Source organism: Channa argus, chromosome 12 (assembly GCF_033026475.1).
Source record: "Channa argus isolate prfri chromosome 12, Channa argus male v1.0, whole genome shotgun sequence".
Lineage (NCBI taxonomy): Eukaryota > Metazoa > Chordata > Actinopteri > Anabantiformes > Channidae > Channa > Channa argus.
In genome coordinates, this window is record NC_090208.1 from 15,216,783 (window position 1) to 15,236,352 (window position 19,570).

Consider the following 19,570-nt stretch of genomic DNA (forward strand, 5'->3'; position numbering starts at 1 on the left):
AGAGCTTCTTCAGTGTAAATATATTCCTCCTATTTCTCAGAAAGCTTTAACAAGTGTTTTTGTGTACCAGTGCATGATCTTTAAAATCACACCAACATTACAAACCATTTCTGCCATGAAAGTGGTGGATAGTAGATATATTTGCTGCTTTAACATATGTGCTTCCTTGATCAGAATTTTAATTACAAATAAGAAGAACTTTAATTTGCATTTCTTTCACAGTGTCACTGACCCCTGTTTTACTGTTCCCCAGTGGACAGTATTTTTGGTTTCTGACTTTAATTTGAGAAGTGCATCCCTTGTGTGGGCGGTTACAAACGGCCACATACTGTAGGTGGGGGGGGGTTAACTATTGCTCTGTTCCATCTGTGATGTGAGCCCTCTCTTCTTTATGTTTGTGACTCCATGCATTAATTCATGTCGTGATTACAAGCAGTTTTGATCAGTCTCACGATTTGCCATCAGTACAATGGGACCCACAGATGAAAGACGAGATAGACAGACAGTCAGTTCATATCATGACCTGGGCCATGCTACAATAGGCAATTTAAAGCTTCACTACATAACAGTATATAACATTGTTCAAATATTTGAATATAGGAGGTACTATCAACTAAAAAAATCATTTCTGCTCATCTACTATTTTTTGGAGCATTCTTAAATATGCTTTTAATTTGATAGTGACTAAGGACTGTGCAGAGAGTGTAACACATGTTAGAAGTGCATAGCAGTGCTACATATTGTAATGTTAAACTTGCACAAGCATCAATTTCAATCTATCAACCCTGCTCCTTCTAGCCCTCCCTCTACCTGTTCTGCTGTACTCTGCTACACTCTGCCACACTATGCCCAGTGCTTCAGGTGTTCATCATTACAACATTTCAATAAATAAGGTTGTTTCGAAACTTACTGACTTATAACTAAAAACTTACTGAAGCAAATATCTCCGCACTGAGCCAGTGCCAAGTGCTAAAACTCATATGACATATTTCAGATGACACCTTCAGTGCTCTGACACCTTAACATAAACATATCATCTTTCTGAAACAACAATACTCCCAAATAAGGTTTTCCTCTCCATCGAAATTGGCACGGTTTAACTGAGTTACTTTTTTATACAAAAAGTAAGAATAAAACTTTCACTTCTACCGTAAATACACTTCCCCTCCATATTTTATACTTTCTTTTATTTTGAAATCATGCCCTTATAAATTTGCTGGTAATTACTACTTGAAATACAGTTGTCAGTGATTCCTAGCTGTTACTTCCTGTCATTTGACGTTAGAATTAGCGGCCATTTCCGTGGTCAGTGTTTTGTCGGGTAGAATGTGGGTTTTTCTACTTCAAAGGCTCCCATAACCAGTTTCAGGAGATTGAGGGGAAAAAAAAGTCCCTTCACTTCCTCTGAAATTACCATACCACTTTGGAAACACCTGGGCTGAAGGCACCTCAGCAGTGATCTGAGCTGACTTGTACTCACTATGAATAAAGCATTTTTTTTTTTTTCATATACTGTACATAGAAAATGTACTTTGGCAGGAACCCACTGTGTGATTGCAATAGAGCACATGTGTATTCCTCAGCATGGACTCTAGTTTGCTACAACAATGCTTGTTCATGGTGTGACATTCAGTCATTTCCTCTCTGTTATATATAGAGCATACTGTACAGTACATACATTATATGGGGATAATCATCAGAGTACACGTTTCTCTTCACATCTCTTGTTTTTCTTTCATAACGTCTGTTTTGCTTTCCTCTTTCCACATGGTCTTGTGCAGCTGACCTGTTGCTTCCAGTTATAGAACAGCGAAACACCGATTGGTCAGGATTTTTATTTATCTGTTGTTGCTCCGGTGCACAAAGGTTTGTTTGTGAATGATATATAGCACACCGCAGGATTGGCTGGATATTGCTGTGTGACTAGCTAAGCCTCGTCCTTGCCTTCTCTGACAGCAAATAAAAAAGTCAGACATCCTAGAATCCTGGATATCAGCACCTATGAAGCAGATGAAAACTGCCAGGATTGTGTGGGCGAGAGGAAAGAAGTAAATAAATAGCTCGAAAAAGATATTTTCTTCTAAGATTTTCTGCGTCTCAGAGAGGCGACACACTTTCTTTGTAAGGGGAATATTGGTGTGACTTGACAGGAGTTTAAAAGATTTATGAAACACACAGCGAGTGGTTGTGTGTTCCTATATGTGTACACTCCTGCAGAGGGTAGAAAAATCTCTCTCTCTCTGTTTCTCTCTCTCTCTATCATAACTCTATATTCAAACAATGATGCAAGTCTGGAAATGCTCAACTGTAGCTGCTAAAAGACGCAGGTACAATGTGAAGCAGGTCGCTTCAAACTTGTGTCTGCATGTGTTTTGCCACTTCCTATGCTTGGCTTCAGATGAGTGCTTCCAGGCAACTAATTGGACAGCAGACCGTGCATGCTGAATGGCATATGTTTCTACGTCTAATGACCCTCCTGTAGTAGCTCAGTGACAGGACAGGAGGAGAAGAGGCGCCACCATCTGACCTGTAAATTTGCCAAAATCCCTCCTCTTTTGGAGGAATCCTGTTTGCAAGTCTTTGATCGGGCATTTTGTTGTCCAAATGCTGCCACAACACCACTGCCTGCTGAAGTTTCTGACTAGTCTTGATGTTGATTAGCCAGCAATAATAAATGGCACTTGACTTTAAGAATCTGGCCACAAATGAAGAACGCATTCGGTGCGAGAGTTAGATTTTAGCATCAGCACCTCCTGCTGTGACTTAAAGGTTAAGTGTTGATACATTACTGAAGGTCAAGAGAGCACCCGCAGCGAACAGTCCAAAAGAATAAGACAGAGAGAAGGGGAGAGAATAAAGATCTTCGGGATCTGAAGGATTTACATCGCTCAGCTTTCAGGCTGGCTCAAGGATGAGGACGGCCGGTTCTTTAATTGGTGCTCCAGATTTTTTGAAGATTTCTCCATTAGAGCAGTCAAAGACACTTCATAAGATTAGCTCAGCCTGAAAAGGCAGTGAATGACTGGAGGGATGATTATAAAGTGTGCTAATAAAGATAGGACTTTTTTAAAGTTACCATCAGTAAGAGCACTGGTTTTCTACAGAACACGAAGTTCATTTTAACTCAGATTTAAAAGGCTGAGCCTTCAACTTTGGACAATAAACTCAAGCTGAAGAGTGAATACACAAATGCAAAAGTGCCACAGAAAAACAGCATCGTACATATACAGCCCCAGCTATTCTCCCTGAATTATCAGCAAGCAAAACAGCATGTTCCAACAAACTGCTCATGCATCATATGTAATCTTGCACGAGGGCATATCTCTGCCAGTAAGTTGCTGCAATGGGGAAGTTGTGTTGGGGATTTGCTCTGGGGTTTTTCCCCGCTTACAGAACTACGTTGTTTCACAGAATCCGAAGTCCCAGGCTCCGATAACACAAGCAGAAATGGTGAGGGACTGGAGAACCTGATGGGAAGGAGAAGCAGGCAGCAGCCAGATACGTTGTGGTGGAAAATCCCTGATGTATTTGTTTGAATTTAAATATCAAGACATCTACAAATAACATTCATGTACAACAAGATATCCCTTTACTAGGACTAATGAGAAGGGCTCCTACATGCAAAGCTACAGTATATAAAATGCATTTTCACATTTCCCACTGCTTCCCCTCAATATTCTGTAATACTTTTTATTAATGTGCACATGCAAATGAGGGAGCCTTTGCTGTACATGTGTTTTCCTGCAATGTCAGACAGGTGCAGGCAGGAACTAATTCAGTGTAATAAAAGAGGACAGGTGGATGGTAACAAACTAACTTCATCTTGAGACCTTTGGACAAATATTATGACCCAACAAACAATGGAAACTAGCTTTGAAACTCATAAACAGGCCACTGGCCTAAAAACAAGTGGGATTCAGAATGAAAAGAGAAGTTTAATTTTGGTTTGAACTCCTGTGGCACATAAAGTTCAACACCAAAAGTTTAATAAATAGATGTAAACTTAGAAGAAATACAAAGAGTAACTTAGAAAGAACTGCTGTTGTTTGCAGAGGTATTTAGAATCTACTTTCACTGGAATAAAGACCTTTCAGGTTGTTCAGGAAAAGCAGGTTCTAAAAGGCAGAAATATTCAGGGGATTTTGGAACTTACCCAACAAAAGAGATTTGTTTTAAATCCATACGTTTCATTAGATTTAGTTTGGGTATGACTTTGGATGGATTGCACTGACCATTTTTTTAATATCCATGGTTGCCAAATGATGAATCCAAACCTTTAGTTTATCGCCTATCTTTTCTGGATGTGCCAAAATATTCACTTGAACTATGACTTACACATGTACACATCTACTAGATGGTCTGCCTTTTTTTCTGCACCCATGAACAAACATGCATACCCTCACTAAGTAACACTGTAATACCAGGACTTTTTAATTTAATTTTATTTTGTTTTACTTCATACTGTAACCAGAAAGCTTGTCAAAACTAGCCCTAAGCTAGTCAAAACTTGTCCTATTCCCAAATTAGGCGTATATTTTTTTTTTGCTTATTAGCCAATGCTAATATTGCAACACTCTAAACAAAGCTGGCAAACTTCCTATTAACCTAACACATTGACATTTGTATTTACCTCCAAGCAGTGCATCATTCGTAAGTACAAAGTCCATATACATCATTGATCTGCACCGTCCTATACAATCAACAGGACCGTTTAGTGAGAAGTGACCCCACAAAGACAGGCAGGCTTCTTCTAAATACAGCACCTATAGTACAGTCCTATGGTCTTGTTTGGGAAAGAGTAAAATAATACATCTACTCCACAATCTAAACCCATCTTCAGTAAATAACTGGGCCTCTGCTCGGGGACACAGTACCATGGTCTGAGCTTCCAAAAAGTCATACACTGATTGCACACTCTGCCAAAAAGACATATACACTTGACGGTCAAAGGACATGGCTGTCATGTTGCTTGAGTGTGTCCTGTGATTGACAGCCAGATACCAAGTGGCAAGGAGTCAGTTTGTCATTGTACCATGTAATCAACCCTTTACCTGGTGTCAGTGAAGTGCTCCTGCGCTTATGGCAGTAAGCCATTACAAAAACCCTTTGACCGTTTCCTTTTGTACCTTTACTTCCTTCTATTATCGCCCCCATCACCCTAACCTTTTTCTGTTATTTATTGAATTACTGTAAAATGTATTCATTTGTTTTCATGACTTTTTAATTTCAGAGCTGCCTCACATCGCAAGCATGAAAAAGTAACCTGCACATTCATCATCTTTCAGTTTGGAGCCTTGAGATTCACCCTCCAACATGCACTAATACGCCAACCGGGAGACAGATATTTGCATTTTGATTAGCGGGGGCCAACGTCTCAGATCTCTCTGGTCTCCAATTCCACCCTGCAACACTGACAACAGTCTAACCGCAACTCCGCAGATTGAAACTATACAATCATGAATCAGATGGGAGAGGTGTTGGATAGAGGAGGGGTCTCTAGACCTCTTTGAATGCCATGTCTGATGATTACTTCGGAGTGGTGTTTCTCTGTCTCTCGGTGTCAAGAGAGAGCCTGAATGTCTCTTATGCTCTTGCTTTTTGGGCTTTACCTATTTTTTGTATTTTTTTTTTTTTTTTTTACAAGATTTGGAAGACATCTTATATTGTTCAGCTGCTAAAGCGTTGAAGGGAGAGCAGTTGTTTGAGCTGTCTTGTGTCAGTCATAAAAAGCACGCTACAGGGAGAAACAGCTAAATTCACACCAAACCTTGTGGGGGTAGTTTATTGCTTGTATTAGTAAGAGCATGCCTTTGATGTTTCATCTCCTACAAGGGCTTGAATGGGGAGAAAGGAAAAGAGCGTATGGAATAAAACAAAAGTTTTCATCTCCCCAATGCCTCGCCATAATTTAGTGTGCCAGTGGATCCGTGCTCTGTCTCCAAATGTTCATTCGTGCTGTAATTATTTCACAGGGAATCTTGCGTGGAACAGAGGAGAGAGAGAAAAGGAGATAGAGAGAAACACTTCTCCTTCCAATCAAAGCTCCTTGACAAATCAGTTTGTTTGTGTGTGCACACACAAGCTTTATTTCTACGCCCAAGTTGTGGGAACTAATGAGAATCCCATTAAGTAAAAGGTGGCCTGGGGACTTCAGACTGACAGATGTCAATCAAAGCTCCCATGCAGACTTCCTCTAATCAAGGCAAGTACGGTTATGTATCAATAGATGGAGATTGAAGTAATGCATTACCATATGTCTGCATAACCTTGGAGCTTAGTAACCTTGAAAAAGACAGCTGTTTCTCAGCTTGGGTGCTCAGTCATCGTGAGATTAGATTTCAGTTTGACTAACACAACATGAATGAAGCTCATAGATATTTCCTTCACTCACTTTGCTTCACTTATTTTAACAAAATCTAAGCTGTGAGTCATGTTATTAATTATATTTGTTTATAATTTGTGACCAAAAGAGAGTTTCGGATGAACCAGGCACTCGCTCTCGCTGTCTTTCCCTCCCTCTCTCTCCCTAACGTCCTCTCCGCTTCCAGTTGGTGTTTGTCTTGTGGCATTGTTTTATTACCTTCAAAACTCTACTGGGAAAATCTTAAGACAGTGGTTGCCTAGCAACAAGGACCTGACGGTTCCGCCACAGGAGTGGAGTGAAGAGCGGCCTGGAGCGAAAGGGAGGAAGGGGAGGAGATGAGGGAGGGGGGAGAAGAGGTAACATTCAGACTGGAACAGCAGCAATATCGTCACAGCTGGAGCCACGGGTTAAGACCTAGTGAAGCAGCAATAGCACGCTCACCTGTCCCTTTTCAACCGCCAGCAGAGGCACTGAGAGGTGATAAGATGAATGTGAATCACTTTATCTGGGGTTGTTGTCACTTTATCAAAGGGCAAGTACTGCAAATTTGCTGTGTTCGTGCTATGGTTACAAAAGGCTGTAACTATTTTAATTATCATTGATCTTTTAATATAAAAACAAAAAACAGGGTTTACATTTTTTAGGCAATGTAGTAAACACACTTTACTGTCAAGAATTAGACAAAAGGATTAATACCACTCTCACATTTCTAGGGTAAATAAAAAAGCTACAGATAACGGCTGATTGGCTTTGCTTAATTCAAAATCAAAAAAATAAGGGAAACAGTTTGGTCCAAAGATTCAACTCAAAAGCTTGAAAAGTAGCACATTATATGTAATTTGTTTCTGCGACAGACAGGTGAAATGTCCAGGGTTAACAGTACCTCGCCTCTCATCAAATGACAGCTGGGATCGGCATCATCCTCCCACGACCTAGAACACAATAAACGGTTTACATAATGGATGGATCTCATTTGTTGCTTCCAGTCAAGAACCAGTACCACAAATAGCCCCCAGTAAAACCACAAAGTGCTTTATTGTACAGATTAGACAAACAATATATATTATATAATTAGTCATTTTGACAATCAATTAATCATTTGAGTACATTTTCATGAAGAAAAGCTGAACATCTGTCAGGCTCCAGCTTTTCAAATGTGAGGAACTGATGCTCGTGTTTGATTGGAAAATCTTCAGGTCTTAGATTGTTGGTGGAACATTACTTTAATGAACTACTCCTTTAATACTTGAGTTAGTCGTTTAATAATTGATCTGCTCTAATGCCTACTTTTATGGCCATCTCAATCTCAAGAAGCAAATTTATTTGCTTCATAAGTTCCTTTTATCCAAGTTGGCAGCATTAGATTTCAACAATTATTTTCAACAATTATTATTTTGCTAATTCCGCTTGTTATTAAAACAAGAATAGAAGATGGAGATTCACCCAGTCTGAGTGACTAATGTTTTTCAAGGTGATTTACCACTTATCCATTCTCTTCAACTGTTGATAGGATCTGCATGTGTGTTGCTCAGAGTGCCTTGCTTCTTCTGTGTCAATCCACCTTTGTCTAATCACCATTTTGGCTCAGGAACATTTGATAAGCGCTGGCCCACAGGCAGCCGTAAATCAGAGGATACAAATTGAGCCCGGGATAGAGATACGAGTTTGGTTTTATCTGTGTTTACATGCATGAGACATTCATTTCAGTGCATCGCCTTAAACCAACCCCATGACTCCTCTTGACATGTTCTCTATAAGAAGTGAAGCTGCACACTTCTAATGCAGTAGAGAGTGCTTCGCTGGCCATACTCCAGCTGTTTAATAATAATTAGCCAAATAATTACTGCGCTAATTGTTATTGGTGAGATATTGGAGTGCGGGGAGAAGGAGTGTCAGGTTTACTGTCAAGGGACCTTCATCCTTTTGGCTTGTCTTTCTTTTCTGAAACGTCTTCACCTCGTCTGATTTGTGCAGCACACACCCTAACTCTGCACTGAGATATCTCCCCAAAAGACAAACACTCAGCTGTATATCGTCGCTACTTGGTCAAACTTATTTATGACAGTTCTCTAAAGGAAAGAGGAAAAAGGAGTGAAAGGCCAGTTAAAGGCCAGTGTGAATGGCAAGGCCTTTTGACTATCAGAATTGGGCTTTGCAAAAAGGGGTCAGGCTCAGACTGATAAGTGCAGATGTTTCAGAAGGGTCACACGGTGCTCAGTGAAGTGAGGCCTTTGCTTCAGCTATTGATAGCATCACCTATACTCCTCACACAGGGTTGAAATCAATGTTATCTGGTGACCGTGAACCTCAATAGGGTTTCTCGCCTAAACAGAGTTGATTCAGAAAAGGGCTATCAGAACATTTTGTTTTTATTTATTGCAACTTTTTCAAATTTGGAAGTTAGATAAATAACACTGTTTGTGTAATTCCTTTGGTGTTCTTCAAAAAACAGATGCTGTTTTTGCTTTGAGCAAAGGAATTTAACAGTCTATAGTTGACACAATGAATTTGTTGTGTTTTCTGTAGAACAGAAGACTTGAAACAGAAACTCTCTATTGTTCTGGCATATTTGCATTGTTTTTTTTCCCTCATAAATTCTGCTGAGCCCATACAGTTTGCAGTCTCTTTGATTCTGCCTCCATCTGCCATTCCCATGACACCCATAATTGCTCATCTATTCATTTTGTCAGCAGACTCTTTAAAAATCATCTTTGTGAAACGATTAGCTAAAGCGGAGAATCATAAGAGATTTAAAACCTATGATTAATTCTTTCCTTGTTGGGTGAATGGGAAATGACAAGGGCATCATACAACAGTTTATTAGCTATATTTCTGTTCTTCTTTCAAATTACAGTCTCATTGTCATTAGCCTTTGGCAAGCCTGTTATTAGTCTAAAAGCTTAAGTTGCAAATGTATACACCCCCCCAAAAAAGACTATTTGCATTTAAGATGAGAGTAAGGCAAGTGGGTAAAACAAGCTGATGGAGGCTAAATGCCGATCGAAGTCAGAGATGTGTGATTTAATCTTGATTATAAGTTAATACACCATATGCGTCTTGAAATTAGCTGTCCATGGATGACCTTTTACCTAATTTGTTAAGAGTTCAATGCAGCATAAAATCTAGGGCAGGTCATTCCCAAGTGTTTAATACGTTCTTTGGTAAGGGGGAGAAAATGGTGGCGCTAGCCATGAAGGGTAATTACCTCTTTAGATCATGGATGAAAGGCCAGTAGTAGCACCTTCAACTCTCCTACACCATTCTCCCATTCGGGCTTTTACAGTGAGCTGAGCAAGAACAGAACGGGGTGTTGGAAGAGGGAGAAGAGAAGCAAATGGCGAAGAAGGAATGCACGAGGGCTGAGAGAAAATGAGAAGAGAGAAAGCAGATTTGCAACAGCAGATGAGACGTCCTCAGAAGACCTGAGGAGCACTGCAGCCTTTCAGGATCAGCCGTGTGAAGTCCGATCCTGTGTATATCACAACCCAAATGTTACAGCTTTGATCGGGGACATCAGATGAATTGTATCAGCTTGCATCTCTACACCGAACCCTGTCTACTAGAAATTACGTTCCTATACAACTAAACTGCAAACGTGATTATGTTTTCCTGGAATATGTCATTTCAACCACATTACGTTTCCTGTAAGCGTACTGACAATACATTGTCACGTAACGTAAATGGTGAGTTGCGAATACGTTTATAGTGAACATATCAATAAAGATTTAGCAGACAACGTATTTCCGCTTTCGTTGTCCTCTGTAATACGCGATCCTGCAGTACCATGTCCCGTTTGTTTGACTACAGCGTTGTTAAAGCATTTTTATGGTTGTGAGTAGGAAGGTACAGGAGCTGGTTATGGTCTGAGCAAGATCAAGGGCTGGTGTAAAGGAAAATCTTTCACACAAACCTTGTTTTATCGCTTTGAAACACATCCACGATCTTGCTCTAACCCCAAACAGCGGTTTTCTTGCCTAAACCTAACCACACACGGGACCGGTGCATTATACACCCACCACCCTCCCCAACCACCTCCTGGCAGCTCCCTTTCCCTTAATAAAAGTGCAGTTTCATTCATTCAAGAAAGACGTAATAATTACGTTCACCACAAAAATGTAATCGCGTACTTTTTTAGGAGACAGGGTTGCTACACCGTAGCTGTGTGATTGGTGATTAACTTTCACAATTAGGTACCCGTTTGTTCTATGGCCATCATTTCCTTCCATGTATCTGTATCGCCTTCCCTCTGGAGTCATCTGAAATGAGAAGGTCAGTGTAGTTCCTCTATCATTTCCACCTGCTCAATTGGCTCCAACAATTACCCACAACAGTACCCCACACTTAACTTTTGCTGACCCCACCGAGGCCTCCGATGACTAAAATTACCACAGAACATGGAGAAATCCACAGCTATCACACTCTCCAACTTGTCCTACGTGTGTGACACCAGCAGCTGAGCCCCCCTCCTCCTCCTCCTCACACACACACCCTTAATCAAGGTTGGAAGATGCATTTGGTGAATTCAGAATTTCAAGCACCTCTCAGTGTCTCGACTTTTCCTGATTAAAATGATAGAGGGGCTGGAGAATGTTTGATCTCCAAATCAATTTACATTTAAGATTCAATTTTGCACCTGCAAGACTTTGATTTTAAAACTTTATGCCTTCCCCAGTCTTGCAAGGATGGAGATTAATCTACACCAGCTGTTGAAGGAAATATTGTTGTTTTTTTTTCTGCACTCTTTTACTCCCAAATAAATTCAAATAAATTCTTGCAGATGTACCACGCCATGTGATATTTGAAACATTTTTTTTTCAACGATTAAAGACCCAGCTTGAGAAATTTGTTTGGCTGAGATGAATATTAACTATCTTGCTATCTAAGACTAACTCTGCTGTTTACAACTAAAATATACAGGGGCAAACACTGACGGGAACATGAGAACTTGCTCACACACCCATTCGCAAAGAACAAAGAGAAAATTCAGGTCCTTTGAAGCATGGAGGGAGTTTGTTGTTTGGAGGGGGGGAAATCCAAAGTGGTGGGAAGAAAATTGATGTTGAGAGGTGAGGAGAGAGGAACTCTGGGTGCAAATAACAACAGGACCCCAACAGTAAATCACAGTTTACAATCTTAATGCTCCCCTCAAGGGGGAAATATCTGTTTTAGAACATTCTCAATGACTTATTGATCCAGGAATTAAATTACACAAGCCCTTTACCTTTTATGCAAGCCTGCCACATTAAAACATGTTTGATGTGTGCATGCTTTTTAATTAAAACAGTTCTCAGGGGCAAGCGTCAAGAACTCTGTTTTGCTACAATGTCCATTTTTTAATCAAGTTTCACTCTATTGGCTGATGGTCGAAAAGAATTAATAAATGCAAAATGAAGGCAGATAAAAATTATGTGTTTTGCAGTTAGTCTTTCATTAACTGAGAGTCTATTTGAATTGCTAAACGGCTAAATGTGCCACAGAAAATGTTCTTTCTTGGCTAATAAATGTAGGTTCTATTAATGGCAATCAGAAAAATACGGAAAACAGTAACACAGTCTGCTGTGTATTTAGTTATCATAATAGGGTGAGGTCCCAGGTGAAATTAAACCTTTTAATAAATCCCTGGACCTAAACACGTTATCACTGTCTGATTTCATTATCTGCTCCTAACCTAAGGAGCTAAAAACAATTTCCTCCAAAACCTATTTATTGCCTTTTTTCCCCAAGAGTGGAAGGTAATCTCAAAGTTGTGATTTCAAGCAAATGCTATTCTTTTGCATTTATATTTAAGACAGATTGGTTTTGACATGGACATGATTTACTGATTTTCTTTAAATGTATGTTTTAGGATGTTTTTGATTGAATTTCCCTTTTCCTGCCATCAGATTAGAAGAAAAAATATATACAGTATATATAGTGAAAGGTTGCAGCTTCTTTGCAGTAAATATCCCTGTCAAGTTGGTCTGACAGTGATTTGATTTGCAGATTCACTGAGAAATGTTGGTGAATATAAAGTATTTTACAAAATATTATAACAGGACTAAAGCATCTACAGCTACTGTACTCTGGGGCATCTGTAAAGCTGCAGGCAGCAGTGCTTAAATGGGAACATTGGCATGCTCACACTGGCAATACACATGGCTACCGTTCGCCTTTTGTGTCTTAGCAGACCAACATTTGCTGATTGGTAGCGCAGCTAAGGCTTGAAAGTTTGACCGGATGATGGTGCCAAATTAATTACAATAAAAAGACTCTGTGAGAGTTTGGACTAAGAAATTACACTAAAATTCCCAATTTGTCACTAGATAGACAATGTACAGTGTATTTGTAGTATTATTATTTTACTTTTTTTTTTTTACTTTAACTTTATTGGTATCCTATTACTTTGTGTGTACAGTATACTGTATTATTATGTAACATAGTATCTATCTATCTATTGAGATGAAATTTCAAGAAATCAGAACAGTCACTGGGATACTTCATCTGGGTACTATGCATATCTTTACCAAACCATCTGTGCAATGATTATGGGCCAATCCATTCATTACAGGAACGACTGAATAAGACAAGTGAAACATGTAAATTTGAGGATTACTTTATCCAGTAGTCTTCGAGATGAGTTAGGGACAAACCAAAAGGCGAACCGAGACTCCATGGTTGTACATGCTGTATGCTGCCAAAAATGTAAGGAGTTTTTTCAGTGTGCAGTGTCTGAAATGGTCTGGGGTGGGAATAAAGGTGCCATGCAACCTCGTGACCTCCTGTAAATCGATATAGGATAAAAACAAATTGACGTGTTACTGAATTGTAGGAAGCAGGACTTTAGCTGTTCTTAAAAAGTGAAGCCACTGTCAAAGCTGCCTGCCTCTACTAAGACCTAATTATCTCCCCAGTTAGCCATTACATTCTCACACAAGCATTGCCCTGGGTAGATGGCACAGTAGTTACGGTAGCCAAGGAGCACAGTAAATATTGAGCGATCATGATACACCCACCCTAATAATGGCTGTATAGCAAAGAACATGGGGTCTCCAAATTTAAACTGTTCCACCCTGTTTTGGAGCGTGGACAGAAAATATTGAAAATATGTCTCTTGTGTATTGGTAGTTACATTGAGTCAGTAAAGGTGACAACATTGCCAAAATAACTACTGTGCAAATGACAGTTTAGTGGTTCCACTTGTGCCATGCCAGACTATCCATTAGTTTTTAGTGAAACCACACAAAATGATACGATGCCACCATAATCAATACATGTCTTGTGAACACTGAGATGACACGCAACATCCCATGTTGGAACTATACAGTGTCCTGAGTATGTGCTGGTCTGTGCTGTTTCTGCACGACTGATGAAATACCACTTCATTTGCTTCACTGCAACAATGTTCTGAGCAGCAATTTGCATAATTTCACAGAGGGCTCTTCAGACACCAACTTAATGATCAGGAATCAAATTTTAAAAAATAACTTTATACTAATTGGTCACTTTATAGTGTTTTCCTTTATTTGTCACCATCTGTTAAATATTGTTTATCACAAAATGTGTAATATTAATAAAAACACACTTTAAATTAAGTGTAAAATGTCCATATCAATAAATGATGGTTATGCTGGTTTAAATTTGAATTTAAATATATAATATATATATACATATGTAATATGTATACATTCTGACAGATGTGGCATCTGTGTACTTTATCTATGCACAAATAAGGTTCAGCAAATAGCAGACAGAATACCCAAACATCAGCCATGAATAGAAGTTCATTTAATACTTTACACTTTTCATGTATACACATTTTGTATATACATAAGTATAACAGATTTATTACGTACATACATACGTATGTGGACTGTAAACTAAAGTTACTTTTAGGATCAATAAAGTATCTATTTATCTAAACTGTGTGGATTAAAAATTCTCAATTTTGGAAATCTGCCAGATTAAGATTATCAATCATTTTTATGCACCAAAAGTCAGCATCTTCCTCAGCGCATCATTTTGAAGTTTTGTCAGCAGCAGGGACATATAGCAAATTGCCCTTGCCTTTTCGAGCAATAATTTCCAAGTTGACGTCCAGTATATCTAAAAACCAAGCAGGACAAGTGGCAATTAAATGATCAGCCTAAAGGGTATTATTGTGACAATTATTTTCAAAACCATTTTTTGCCAAATTGTCACGCAGTTCAAAGCACAGAATGGCTGAGAGGCCATGAGTGTATAAAGAATGCAATGCAATAGGTAAGACAAGTCAGACTAAAAAAACAATAAAATAAAATAGAAAAAAACATTTTGGCATCTCTGGACCCTTAAAGCATATTAAGGGTTCCCATAAGTGTTTTTACAGTAAAAGTCACTGGATGAGCTGCAGTCCTGTGCTACAGTGGCCAATTGGGACAATACAAAATCCTTTCTGGCATATTGCAAATGGGTTGACATGTCACAACATAGCAAAAATAGCATCACTTAAACTAGGAGCACACATTTCAAAAATCGTAAGAGTGAAGTTAGTGTGAACAATGACAAAGGCAGGTTTCAACTGAGCTTGGGGAAAATGCCAAAACAGGTTGTTAGCTGGAGCTGTGTAAATAAGGGTTTGAGTGTTAAGTGCTGATGTTAACATTCAATCAAAAGTTGACATTTGGACCTCAGGGCAGTGCTGCTGACAACCTAATGACGTGTCCAAAATGGAAAGGGCTCATCATGCATATATTCAATACATTTCACTGTAATTTACCTAATTTGTTCATTCTTGTGTTCAAGTGCACCTTTTGTTAGATTGTAAGCTTATGTAAAAACATCTCCATTAATTTTCTGGGAGACTTTTTTTGTCCCACTACAATTACTACTGTAGCTATAACATAAAACATGTGCATTGAGGGGAATTGTATAATCATTTGAAAAACCTGCATACCGGTTTTCTTGCTGTAAGAAATACAGTAGATGAGAATATTGATACCACCCACTGTCATGCTAACCTTGCTTAACTTAAATTTGTGTTTAAAAAGTGTTTGCTGGTTGCCTCTAAAGCTAAGCCAGTTCCCAGCCAGGGAATAGTCTGACAAATGACGTGCATTAAACTAAACCTCCTCTTATCAGTTCACCTACAGACATTTTGATCATTTTTATCATTGATTTATGGACTTTTTCATCATGTGCTCAAAGCTTTTACCACGTAAAACCACCTTCTCAACTTATGTACAACACAACACAGTTGGAATCAAGACGGGAGTAGGATAGGTGAGTACAGGTTTCTCATTTTTATGGAGTGGGATCAGGGGTTTAAATCTACAACAATGTTACTTGGAAAAATTGTAATTTGTAATTACATTTGGCTGCTGTGCCATTATTTTTATGCAAGTGATTTTGTTAGCAGGTGCTGTCATCCACTCATTAAAATTGTAGCGAACTGCTTTTCCTTTCTTGATCGATGCTTATCTACATACTGTTTAAGCTTTATGTGTTGATTTGTTAGTGAATGCTGGCTAGAACTATCCCAGATGTTTGATGTTGTCTCTGACGGGATGGGACTTGCATTGGGAGCAATTGCCTGCTTTGCAGGTTCTCTATTTTTTATGTGTATGTCCTGTGTGGGCCAAAAAAATATTTGCACTGGGGCCCTACTACAGTTATTTAATGCTACTGGATGCAACTGCACTATATTTCTCACAACTTAAACTTGCAATTAAATTCCTCCATCTTGTCATCACCACTAAGACTGTGCCATAAGGCTGCAGCTAGACAGCCAGGATCGCTGCTTTTTGCTGTTTTCGGTCTTGCTAAGCTAAGCTAATCACTTCCTGGCCGCAGCTATGTGAGTAATGTACAAACATGTTGTTAAGACAGCGATTTTCCCCAAACCTCCTACTACTTGTTTTAGAGGATACCAATAAATATTAGTAACACACTGAATACTTTATTCAACTTTATACCAACAAAGTAAATCATGTGACCCAGGGATGAGTTTACTCATCATCCACCCAAAGCCATGTTTTCCTCTCTTTCTGCTGACATTGGCAAAAAATTGATTTCAGCTGGGAGAGAAAAAGAGACTGTCAAGGATGAGAGGGAGTGTCAGTCTGCCAAGATCAATAGGTGAATCAAAACCACTGCTGATGTTTCACTCTTCACTTTCCCTCTTTTATGTATTCACCTTCTTCTTTCTCTATCAAATCTTTCTTCATCTGAGGCTGCCAGAAAGCCCAAAAAATGCTGACAAACAGTTGTCTGGGCGATTGTAGCATCTTTATTTGCACACTATCGAAGAAAAAAAAAAAAAACTGCAACCCCTAACAGCCCTACACCCCCGCTTAAACACTTTGTCTCTCCCACACTCTTGCACAGCTTCGCTCCATGGGCCATCGAATCTTTAGTGTTGCCGACCCTGAGCTGAGGAACACTCTGGCCCGGGACCTTGTTACCATCAATTCCCTTACTTTACTTTAGTCCAAGTCTCATCTTCAAACTTCCTACTTCCAACTAGCCTTCCCCTTGTCCTCCTACACTCAGCTTACTGCTTTGATTACTGTTTTTTTTCTCTTTTGTTTTGTGCATGCACCATATTTTTATTGTAACTCTTAATATGAAAACTTTCTTGCTTTTGTTTTGTGAAATGACAAATGAAGAAACATACAGTCTTATATGTTTCACGTGAGTCATAAATGTATGCTAATATTAGAGAATTTCCTTTAACTTGCCGGGAAAAAAAATCCACAGCTACTGTACAACAGAGCACAATGGGATAAATATAGACTCAGGCCATTGTTGCTCTGTCCTTCATTGTCACTACAGTTTAAAAGAATTAATACTCAGCTCTAAACCCAAGGTGTGTGTGGGAGACATTAACAATGCTTGCTATGATTTTCTTCAGGGAAACAAACATCATAAGCTACATGCCAGAACCTCCCCCACTGGACTATTCAGACTAATGCTGATGTTTTGACAAATGTGCAATAACAGCGAGCCTGCTTTTCAAATTTAAATTGAATTTGTATAGAGATGAGTGGAACAGGGGTGTCGGCCCAGCACAAATAACTTAACTCTGTCAGTTGCTCTTGGCGAGGCTGAATTCATTTGAATCTATTAGAGAAAAGAGGAGAAGAAGAGAGGTGGGAGGAACTACAGCGTTTCCTAGACTCATGGGAACTTTTACCATAGTTAATGTCCAATGTAGTAAAATACTGTAAAATTAAAAGAAACCATTTTTTTAATCAGGGAAGTACTGAAATACTAACCAAACTTTAGGAAAGTGTTGACATTCCCAGGCTGCAAGGAGAGAGTACAATTATACATTTATAATTATTAAGATGTTTTTATGTTTCTGTGTATCCACACTGTTGTTGCTGGCTCGACTGGTTGAGCCTTTTTATGTCCATTAAATTTGCATTTTAGACAGAGCATACCATCTAATCTCGAGCATAAATATTGCATCTTTTTTTTAAGTAAAAAAGGAAATGAAATGCTTTTCTTGCTTTCAGCACTAGTGTGGTCGCACAATGATTTAAAAGAATGGTATGTACAGTATGGCTGTTGAGTTTTCTGTATAATTGCAAGTGGCATTAGCATCTATTAGAATTTAGCCCAGCTGAACATATGGTTACAATGAAAACTGATAAAGATAATGAATAAATATGTTCAAAATAAGGCACTGGTACAGGTGAAATAGACTTACATGTTGTGGAAGGTGAACTTTAAATTCAGCACGGATGCACCTTCTCACACAGATTGTTTATCACGACGCTGTAGCATCATAATCCAATGAATGGATTATGGTGATTAAGTTTCTATTGTGAAGCTAAAAACAGACTGCACAGAATTCCTCTTGACAAAAGTGTGTACTCCTGTGAGGCAGAGCAAAAATCTGTGCCCCAGTTTTGGATTCTTATCAAATTTAGACAACCCTCAACCCACATCAAGCTTCACTTATCGCTTTGAGAGCCCTGCTCCTCGGTTTCTCGACGATACCCCTGATGGATTTCATCTTTTAACCTTGTCACTAGTTCACACATGACCTGCACTGGCCTGTTCTGTCAGTATAAGCTTCATCTGTCCCAATCACAGATGTTTTCTTTGACAGACAGGCCTCCCAGAGCCAAGGTTGAGATAAATCTGCCGAAATGTGACCGTGGATCATGGATGCTGTAGCTGGAGCAGGATGCAACACTGCAGTCGGGCACCTGTCATGAAAAGTGTGAGATTCCTTTGTTTCCGGGTGAAAGGAATTCCAAAACTCCTACAGTAGCTCTGCCAACATCTTTGCCTCTGTCTTTGGGACACAGGGATCCCAGTGTGCTATAAACTGTCGGTTTGATGGTGCCCTGGGCACTCTGAGGGACCTGGGACCCACACGAAGTTGTCACTCTGTCAGAAAAATGCACCAAAGTCTTTATGAATGCTACATTGTAAGATATAACCATGCTTTTCATCAGATGTGGTTCAATTCACATGGATTGCTGAATATGTTCAGTGGAATGCAAGAGTTATCGTCGGGGTCAAATGTCTTCATGAAAGTCATTGCAGCTTATCGTGATCTGTGAGCGCTGACTAAACATTGCCTTCTGACTTCTAAGAACATTTAGTTTTTCTGCCACAACAACTCAAAATTATTTCAGCCTGGCTTACTAAATGTGTCATCTTTAAAGAAGATTTTCTGGTCAACTAAAGAACGCAGAGTGAAACAAACTCTCAAACCCATAATAAGGTGCTTAGGGGAAGAGAAAGAAAATATTGGAATATATATGGTGAGAAAAAAACAGAGCATAAAAAACCCATAAAGAAAAATGTTCCCACCTCTTGGTGCTGCAGTGTGTACCATCAGATTCTTCACCCGAGGACTGTGGAGCACTTAACTCCGTGCTGTCGTGATTTCTCCAATTACAGGTGACAGCTTCCAATCCGCGTGGGAGGTGGATCACCCCTGGAAGTGCCAGGCAGAATACGAAGCGCACCACAACATTAATAATTCACCGGAGGTACATTCATATTCAGTCTAAGCGCTGCAGTTTGGGGCCCATTAGTGATAAAGGCGAGCAGACGCTCCCTTATACCTTTCAGCTTGATGTTCAGTTGCAGGTATAAAGCCCACATGTTTGATTTTTACAAGCTGGAATGCTTTTATTTCATTGCCTTGCACTGGGGCAAAGATGGGAACAAACTTCTTGAATGTTCATAGTCGTACAGACTAGTGAGGTAGTTTGAGGTGCTGCTCGG